Genomic DNA, 10,452 nt, shown 5'->3' with positions numbered 1-10,452 from the left:
GTAGCAATCTCAATAGGGCTTATTTTCGGGGGAGGGCTTATTTTAGAGGAATCTTACACAGTAAGGGGAGGGCTTATTTTCGGGATAGGTCTTATTATCTGGGAAACACAGTAGTTATTATTTTTTTCCCACAAATGTGGAAACAGGGAAATCATTTGAAGCACTTCAGGTCACTGGTGGAGATAGCATTAGAAAACTAGAAGTTGGGCTGCCAGTGTTTTGTCCAACCCCCTCATTTTTGTTTGTTTTATTTTTTAAAGTTTATTTATTTTTAGTTTTCATAAGTTTATTCACTTCCATAAGTTTAGATTTTTCTTCCCCTCCCTCCCTTCTTCCCTCCCCAAGACAGCGCATGATCTAGTATACATAGACATTCCTACTACATATACATTCCTATTAAACATATTTTCACATTAGTCATGTTGCGTAGAGGAATTAGAACAGATGTGAGGATCCAAAAGAAAGGAAAAACAAACAAACAAAAGAAAACAAAACAAAAAGTTTTGCACTCAGACTCCATAGTTTTGTCCATGTGGGTCCTTTTCCTATTTTTATGATCTCTTTGGGACACAGCCCTAGAAGTAGTATTGCTGAGTCAAAGAGTATGCAGAGTTTTATATCCCTTTGGGCATAGCTCCAAATTGCTCTCCAGAATAGGTGGATCAGCTCACAACTCCACCAACAATGAATCAGTGGTCCAACTTTCCCACATCTTCTCAAACATTTATCATTTTCCTCTTTTGTCACCCAATCCCCTTGTTTTACAGATGAGGAAACTGAAGCCTAGAGAAGTGATGTGTGTAGTAAATGACAGAGCCTGGGGCTGGTGCTCTTACTCACTGCGCCACCTGGCCGCCCCAGTCCTCTGACTTCTAATCAGTTCTACTTTCCATTGTACCATATTGTCTCCCCTCATAGGTTTAAAATCAAACATTTTTTTCCTTTAATCCTACCTATTTCCCCCTGAATTCCCTATCTGTATTTAGGAAATCATCATCTTTCAAGCCACCCATGTTCAGGACCTTAGTGTCATCTCTGACTTTTCCCCATTCTTCACCAAACTCCCTCACCCATCAATATCAATCAGTTCCTGTTTTGTTGATTCTATCTCCACAATCTTTTGTATTGTATTATATATTTTGTATTTTAGTATCTTCTTTCCACTCACACTGCCACTAATCCAGTTTTCATCACCTCTTGTCCAGATTTAAAAAAAAAAATCTCATTTAAGCCTTAACCTATTCTATTAATATGCCCATTTAAAAGATGAAGAGACTGAGGTCCAGAACAGTGAAGCTATCTGACTAGAATCACACAGGTAAGATGTGTCAGAGCTGACATTCAAACATGGGTCATGATTCTAGGGCCAGCATTCTAGCTACCTTGCTGTGGCTGTCTGGGCAGGCAGTAAGGTGCAGGGGAAAGAGAACATGGGACCTGGGCTTTAACTTCTGGGTTTTATGATCCAAATCCTGGTGACTCTGGGAAAGTCACTTTCCATCTCTAGGCCTGTTGTGGTGATTTTGGTTTCAGTTCGGATTCGCTCCCACAAATGACACAGTCTTAAGAGAGGAAGGAGTTTTATTGAACATAGAAACAAGGAAGCTTAAATCGGCACCAGCAATACAATATTCCTAGCACAATTAAAGCAAGCATAACTAAAATAAGAAATAAGAATAGTAAGAGGAGAGAAAGAAAACATCACCAATTCGGGGGAGCACCAACTCTCGATCAACATGGCTGGGGAATCCCGGGGTACAGCCTTTGAGTCCCGAATGGGAGGGTCCCAGGCAGAGAGTCCTCTCCATGGGTGAGATTCCGAAGAGGCTCAGGGGATTGGGGATTTTTATGCGAGAAGAGCAAAGAAGGCTTGACCAAGAAAATTGGTTCCTTGCCAGATATTGCTTAATTCTTTTGGGTGTTTGTGCAACCCGGACGAGCAGCATATGTTTTCCATAGGTGTTATCAAGTAACAGTCCTTGAGAGAATAGCCAGTTCTCACAGTACTGTCTATTCCAGGAGGGTCTAGTTCCTGGGGTATGCTCCTAAGTCACGTGATACAAGTTCAGGTCACACAAAGGACAGAGTTAACTCACAATCTTATTAACTATGGACTATTGTTAATTCAAGGCCTCAGTTTCTTTCTTTGTAAAATTAAGGAGTTAGAAGTCTCTCTGCTCTCCAATGATACCTTTCATGGAGAGGAAATATCTCACTAAGGTACAGATCTGACCTTATCCCTGTCTTACTCATAATCTTAGGGGCTTCCTATTGCCTTTTGTATAAGGGACAAAATGCTAATCCTGTCATTTAAAGACCTTCACCTTCAGTATCACTTCAACCTACCTTGCCAGATTTGTGACATTAGTGTCTTTCAAAAACTGTTTTAGACAAACTGGATTAAGGGCTGTTCCTCATATTTGACATTGCATTTTCTATCTCAGTGTCTTTGTATCAGTTGTCCACCATTCATGGTCTGTGCTTCCTCCTCACCTTTGCCATTTAGAAGTCTTGGCTTCCTTCTTGGCCAAGTTCAAGTACTATTTCCTTCATGACCCTTCTCACATTGTCATGTATTTATTTGTATGTGTACATGTTGGGAAGTATGGAGTGTTCAGGGAAGACCAGTACCTCTAGTGTGAGGGCTTCTGAGCCTTTTTCAGGGCTGCTGCCATCTTTGGTGGCCACCTTCCACCCAACTCTCATCTGTGGTTCCAAGAAGCTGTATCATGTACAGTGGCCACACCTCAGTAAAACTGTTTCCAGTAGTTTTCATCAGACAAATTCAGCAAGAATTTGTCTTGCCCTTGGACTCTGATGACTCTGGAGGAGAAGGAGGCTGATGACTTCATGCAATTCTGCCTCACTTAAATACAATTTGTGTGTAAGCAAAAAGACATCACTCTTACCATTTTGCCATTTTTACCTGCCTCAAAGTATTGTGGTGATGGGCAAGTGACAAAGCAGCAGGTGTGGATAGAATAGGAGCTGTAATCACAACACTGCACACAGTGGGCTCAAGCCATAGAGTCCTCTTCTCTCTCTCTCTTTTTTTTTTTTTTTGCTTTTTGGAGGGGCAATTGGGGTTAAGTGAGTTACCCAAGGTCATATGGCTAGTCTTTGTGTTTAGCGTCTGAGGCCAGATTTGAACTCAGGTCCTCCTGACTCCAGGGCTGGTGCTCTATTCACTGAGACACCTAGATGCCCCTAGAGTCCTCTTCTCACTGTGCTGAAGCAGCAATGGGATTTGGCAGTCCCCTGGGTGTTTGAGGAGCCTTTTAAAGGACCTCACTGTATGGTAATGGGACTATAAAAGGTTCCCTAAAAATTGTCTGCTTCACCTAACTCAAGCATGGCTTGTTTTTTTTTTTTTTTAAAGCAATTGGGGTTAAGTAACTTGCTCAAGGTTACACGGCCCGTTTTTTTGTGTGGGTGTTAAGTATCTGAGGCCGGAACCAATCCTGGGTCCTCCCGACTCCTGGGCTAGCGCTTTTACTCACTGCGCCACATAGCCGCCCCACTCACTGCACCACCTAGATGCCCCTACCCTGGCTTGTTTACTCTGGCAGATGGGGATCCTACCCTGTGGTCAAAACACACACAAAAAATGCTCAAAAACTTTTACAAAGATGATTCCACTCACCATTGATAGATGGAATGTGCACATGCTTATGGACAACATGAAATCCAATAGGCCTGAAAGCTGAACAGTTCTTCTGGCAGGAAAACTCAACAGCTATTGTATCCAAATGGAAGCCCTGAGTGAAACAAGACTGGCAAATGAAGGCCAACTTACTGAAGCCAGAGCTGGATATGTGTTTTGTTGGAGTGACCAAAGTAAAGGGGAGTACTATAAAGCTGGCATAGGCTTCACAAACAAAGTTAATCCAGCCAACAAGCTTTTATTCCTCACAAAAGCAGTGGACAATGGGTACACGACAATGCAGTTGCCCCTTGCAAGAAAGTGCCATGCTGTCATCACCAATGAGTATGCTCCTATCATGATGAACCTTGATGAAGTCCAAGAAAATTTTCATGAATACCTAGAGATCCTCATCATCAATGTGCTAAAAGGGGACAAGCTTGTAATTCTGGGTGACTCTAGTGCCAAAGTAGGCACAGACATGGCAGGGAGTCCTTGGGAGTGAATGGAGACAGAAACAGAAACAGCAACAGTCACTTACTACTGAAGACTTGTGCATCTTATGACCTTGTCATCACTAACACTGTCTTCAATTTCTCTAAACACGATAAAACTTCGTGGAGGCACCTTCACAGCAAACATTGGCATTTATTAGACTATGCCATTGTAAGGAGAAGAGACAGACAGAATGTAAGAGTAACAAAGGTGATGTGTGGTGCAGAGTGCTGGATTGATCATAGACTTATCCTCTCCAAACTATACATTCACATACAACAAAAGTAGTGGCACCAAGGTAAGATGACCACCAGAAGACTTAACATCAATAATAGAGAACTTCTCCATGTGTGGAAAGTTTGTTGCCAACGTGGAGGGAAAGCTAAGCCAACATACAGTTGGCAACAGTGAAACAGAAAAGGAGTGGCAGCTTTTGGAGATTTAGTGCATGGTGCTCTATTTACATATCTGGTCCAGAACATCAGTATTGGTTTGATGAAAATGATGGGGAAATTCAGAAGTTACTACATGAAAAAATGAGAATTCCACAAGATTTAACAGTATTATAGTTTGTCTTTCTCTAAGAAGGCAGTGTTTACTCCATCAGAAATAAAGTGCAAGCAAGGTTTAGAGAGATGCAGGATTCTTGGCTCAGTAATAAGGTAGATGAAATTCAGTTTTATGCTGATAGTCACAATCCAAAGCACTTTTATAATTCCCTGAAGGCTATGTAGGGGCCAAAGTAGTGATAAGGACATGATGCTGGAGAGATGGACTTGAACATTTCCATAGTGTTTTCAATAGGCCATCATCAAACAATGCTGAAGCCATTGACTGTATGCCTCGAGTTGACGTCAATCCCTCTTTAACCAAACTTCCAATTGAAGAAGTTTTGAATGCCATTAGGCTCCTCTTGTGTGGCAAAGCACCTTATGCTAATTCTATTCCAGTTGAGATTTGCAAGGCAGGAGGTCCACTGCTCATACAAAATTCAACTGAAATTATAGGGCCAGAAGAGCTTGTCCCTCAGGAGTTCAAGGATGCCTCCATTGTCTATCTATACAAAGGAAAAGGAAATAGGTTGAAATGGGGGTGGGGTGGGGAATGGAGGGGAGTCTTTCTCTTAGTCATTGCTGACAAGATTCTTGCCAGAGTCCTATAGGCTGATCCTTCACCTGGAAGATGGTGATCTATCTGAGGGCCAGTGTGGTTTCAGAAAGAACTGAGGAATGGTCAATATGATGTTTGATGCCCTATAACTCCAGGAGAACTTCCATGGAGCAGAACAGAGGTATTTTCACATTTGTTGATCTGACCAAGGCCTTTGATATTGTCCGTTGTAAGTGCTTGCAGAAGTTCATAGCAAAATTTAGTTGCCTGGAGAAGTTTATCAGTATTGTACAGTGATTCCATGATAGCATGTTTACATGGATTCTGGCAAATGAATGATGCTCTTGCACTTTCCCAGTCATCAATGGGGTGAAGCAGGGCTATGTGCTTGCTCCCATGCTTTTTATTTTTTGCTTTTTTGGAGGACAATTTGGGGTTCAGTGACTTGCCCAAGGTCACATGGCTAGTTTTTGTGTTAAGTGTCTGAAGCCGGATTTGAACTCAGGTCCTCCTGACTCCGGGGCTGGTACTCTATTCACTGTGCCACCTAGCTGCCCCACTCCCATGCTTTTTAGCATGATGTTTTCAGTAATGTTGTCAGATGTGTTCAATGAGGATGAAAGGTCAACTACCACACTGAAGGGTCATCAAGGTCAGCTACAATTTTTAACTTGAAAAAGTGATAAGCCAAAACTAAAATGAAGAGAGAGTTGATGTACAACTTTTTGTTCTCAGATAATTATGCACTCAATGCAGACCCCACGACTGAGAAGCAACAAAATATGCTGCTTGTGCTAATTTTGGCCTGACAATTAACATCAAGCAAAAAGAGGTTCTCCACCAGCCAGCACCACACCATCCATATGTGGAACCATTGGTTACAGTGAATGGATGCTGTGGATAAGTTCACTAACCTTGGTAGCATACTTTCCACATATGTACACATAAATAATAATGTTGACATATGCATTGCCAAAGCTAACCCAGTATTTGGGAGGCTCTGAAGGACAGTGTGGGAGAAGAGGTATTAGACTGCCCACCAAACTGAAGGTCTGCAGAGGCATTGTGCTGACCTCATTGTTGTATACCTGTGAAACCTGGACATTCCACCAGGGCCATGCCAGGAAACTGAATCACTTCCATCTGAATTGTCTTAGGGAGATTCTGAAGATCACCTGGCAAGATAAGGTATCAGACACTCAGGTCCTTTTTTGAGTTAATCTACCAAGCATTTAAACTGTACTTCAGAGAGTGGTGACCATGTTCTTCAAATGCCAAATGTATGTTTGCCTAAAAGACTGTCTTTTACTGTTTTAGTGCAGAGGAAGGAGATTTCACTGATTAGAGGAAAAGGAAAAAAAGAAACTGAATCTAGTTTGAAAGTAGTATCAGTGAAGTTCCAAAGTGAAGAAAAAAGTGGGTTTGTAGTTTGCAATTTAAATTTATCCTGTACTTCTTAAGAACTGTCTATTGTTAACTCCTTTCTTGACCATGAAACGAGAGAATTTTGGTTAAATCAGGGAGCAACTTAAAAGTAAGTAAAATTTAATTTGGAAGAATGTTTTGTGTTATCACTGTCTTTTCTTCTGTGAATGATAGAACTTAATTGTTTAGGTAAACTAGAAGCAAAGTCACCAAAAGGTATTAAATATTTAATTGGATACATTTAATTAAATATTTAACTGGATATATATATATATATATATATATATATATATATACTTTTAAAAATGGATAATACTAATATCTTTCTCTTGGGAAAAAAAGTCCCAGGGACCTCTCTGAGTTATCTTCATCTGTGAGGTTTCTTGAGACTTTCTACTTGGACAAGGTCGTAAGATTTATTAGCCTTGATGATAGTGTGTTGTAAAATCCTGAAGTACTAAAGTTTGAAAAACTAGGACCACTCCCAGCCAAAGTGGAGAAACTTAGAAGATTGCTTGTAATAAAGAATACACTTTATTTAAGATTATTTAGCTCTCACTTGTAAACATTACGAAATTGTATCTGTTAATAAATAGTACGTACTGAAGTTACATCTTTGAACCAACTTGGTAACAATAGACCTTAAATTCAGAGATTTTGTTTTGCTTTAGGGATTAATAGGCAACATGAATGTGTTAGTCTGGAGACTTACAGGGGCTAGAATTTTTCTGGAGGGTTTTGAGTCAATTATCATGTATTCATTTTATGTGTGAAGCTCCAGAACGTGGCTATTCTTAACTTATAAATGAAAGATAAATGAAATATCCTTATACCTACTCATTGTTAACTCTTACAACATGAGAAAGATAATAATAACAAAGTAGTTCTAAGCTATGATTAGTGAAAATTTTGCTGGGACTGTAATTCAATATTGTTATAAGTTTTGATTTCAGGTATGATTCTCTGAATTGTCATGAAACCAGTAGTCCACCATTCAAAGGGAATGCAATGTGCTGCCCAAAGGGAGTGCAATGTGAGAACTACTACAGGTGGATGTCTGTCCCTGGAAAAAGTTAAGGGGATGGCCTTATGCAAGCAAAAGTGGGATCCTCTTCACTCAGTTTCCCATTGTACAATTTCCTTTTTGAACAGGAAAATTTCCTGATTATTACTGAGCCTGTCTATGATACCCTGTGAAAAATGTGGAATTTAACTGTACAGTTTACTGTTAAATACTACTCATGCCTGGCATCAAACAGAACTAAGGGAGTTTTCCCTCAGTTATGGCTCATGTCAGATTGTTCTGTGCCCTTGAAGGGACAGTTTTAATATTTTCATAACTATGTCCCTCCTTTTTCCTTTCATAGCAAATTTCTATAACCAGGCAGGTGAATAGCAGAGGTTTATAATTACAATATTAAATCTATTAATAAATTGATTGGTACTAAAACATCTGAATTTAGTAGGACACAAGTATGAAAGATCTGACTTTTGTTAATCTGTATTTGTAGTCAAGTATATATCCTATATAAACTATGTAAATGAATTCTTGGGCTTGCTCTCCCCTTCCTAATAGTTTTATATCCATGTACAAGATTATGTCCTTACAGTACCTCATTCCTTCAAGATGCTATGAAGATTTTATATATGTTTTTATGTATATATATGTATGTATGTCCTCAAACAGAAAGGATAAGAAATAGATATGGAAGGTTTTTTTTTTAATTTAATGGAGTAGTAAACATTGAGAAAGCAATAAGATTAGACTTTTCTCTAAGACATAGGATATTTCTATATATGCATATATAAATATCAATACATATCTATATCAGCTGTGTGGCACAATGGATAGAGTTCTGGGCCCGAGTCAAGAACTCATCTTCATGTGTTCAAATCTTGTCTCAGACACTTACTGACTGTGTAATCCTGGAAAAGTCACTTAACTCTATTTGACTTAGTTTCTTCATCTATAAAATGAACTGGAGAAGAAAATGGCAAACCATTCCAATATTTTTGCCAGGCACATCCCCCAAATGGAGTCACAAAGAGTTGGATACAACTGAAAACAACTGAACAACAGCAAGAAAAATGTGTGTATGTGCACAAAGAATATTTTTTGGTAATAAGGTTTCAAAATTAGATGAATTTTTTATATATAAAATTTTATATAAGAATATAATTTATAACATATCATAATTATATACATTAATATTACTTATAACTATATATAATATATAAGAAATATAAAGAATTTTAAATCATGTTTTTCACCCTCTATTTTGAAGTATCTATGTAAGAATCTTTTTATTTTTTTTTTTGGAGGGGGGAAGGTAGGGCAATTGGGGTTAAGTGACTTGCCTGAGGTCACATGGCTAGTTTTGTGTTAAGTGTCTGAGGCTGAATTTGAACTCAGGTCCTCCTGATTCCAGGCTCAGTGTTCTATTCACTGTGCCACTTACACCCTCTGTGTAAGAATCTTAAAGAATGGGAAAGCTTATTTTCTAAGTCAGGCCTTCATGGACCCTTTTTAGATTCCTCCTTTAGCCTGTGGATGGCATTGTCCATATCAGATATGAGGTTTGGGTGAAGGTAGAAGGTGCAAATACTATGTAAAAACAAACTCTCTGAACTTTCAGGTGAATCAGGGGTTCCTAATTTGGTATTCTTATAGTTCTATTGTTATCAGGACTAATTCCATAAGATCTGAATGGATTTTCACTACATGAACTAATTACTGGAAAGCCAATCTGATGCGATTGTCATGATTTACTAAATTATGCAAAGTCTTATCCCTAGAAGGTTTTAGCAGCATTACCTAGAGAACTTCCACAAATGACCTAGGACCTGAAGACTCTGCCTCACTTAAATCCAGTTCATGTGCAAGTCAAGAAATCACCCCATGATGTCATTGTTCCTCTTGAAAGACTAAAGACGAACAATCACAATGGGACTTGAATGTAGTTGAGTAATTGTCTCCACTGGCCTGCCTTGATCCATACACAGCTATTTAAGAGATGCAAAGGAAGTACTTGCTAGACCCTTGAAAATCATTGACATTGCTAAAGGACTTCCCTTCCCTAAAACTATTGCTATGTTGAGGTTTTTTTTTTATTCACCTATTGTGACTTTGCTTATTATGTTAGTTCTGTCATGTTATGGACCTATTATCAATTCTGTAAGCTGTTTATCATTTCTGCTTGAATTGATACCAGTGTAGGAACCTAGGCAGTTTTACTGTGTCTTTGCCTGTCCTGGTCTGCCTACAGCATTTATGCACAAGTCCATTGCGCATTCTCGAGTGCCTTTCTTGTCAAAAGTCTAACTCCTTATGGAGAAAACTATGATAAAAGAGGAGTAGAAATGGGCACCTTACCATTGGAATGCCCATAAGAATAACTATATTGAACTTCCAAAATCCATGAGCTACAGAAATATTTTGGGGTATAGAACTTTTCACTGGCTAAAATATCTGTTTGTGGATTTTTGTCTTGTGTTTCCTCATAAGGATTGCATCCTGTTTATGTTTTTAATGCCTTCCTTGGTGCAAAAAACTGATCCACAAGCCAATTTCCATATTTACGGGCAACAGAGTTCGGGATGTTACATAAGTCTAATTGTGGTGCCGCACCACCTGTATAGTTGGCATTACAGGGGGAATTATTGAAATTGATACTAGCTCAGGCCTGGTGACCCCATTGTTTCCAATCTGGCTTGTCTCTGGGTAGTATTAATCAGTCTTTTGGGAGGGGCTCTGCATTCTGACACCAGCACTCAACACA

This window comes from Petaurus breviceps, unplaced genomic scaffold (assembly GCF_028583685.1).
Source record: "Petaurus breviceps papuanus isolate PSGF00001 unplaced genomic scaffold, PetGlider_PUasm1.0 350, whole genome shotgun sequence".
NCBI classification, from domain to species: Eukaryota; Metazoa; Chordata; class Mammalia; order Diprotodontia; family Petauridae; genus Petaurus; species Petaurus breviceps.
Note: the sequence above shows the minus strand (reverse complement) of the source record.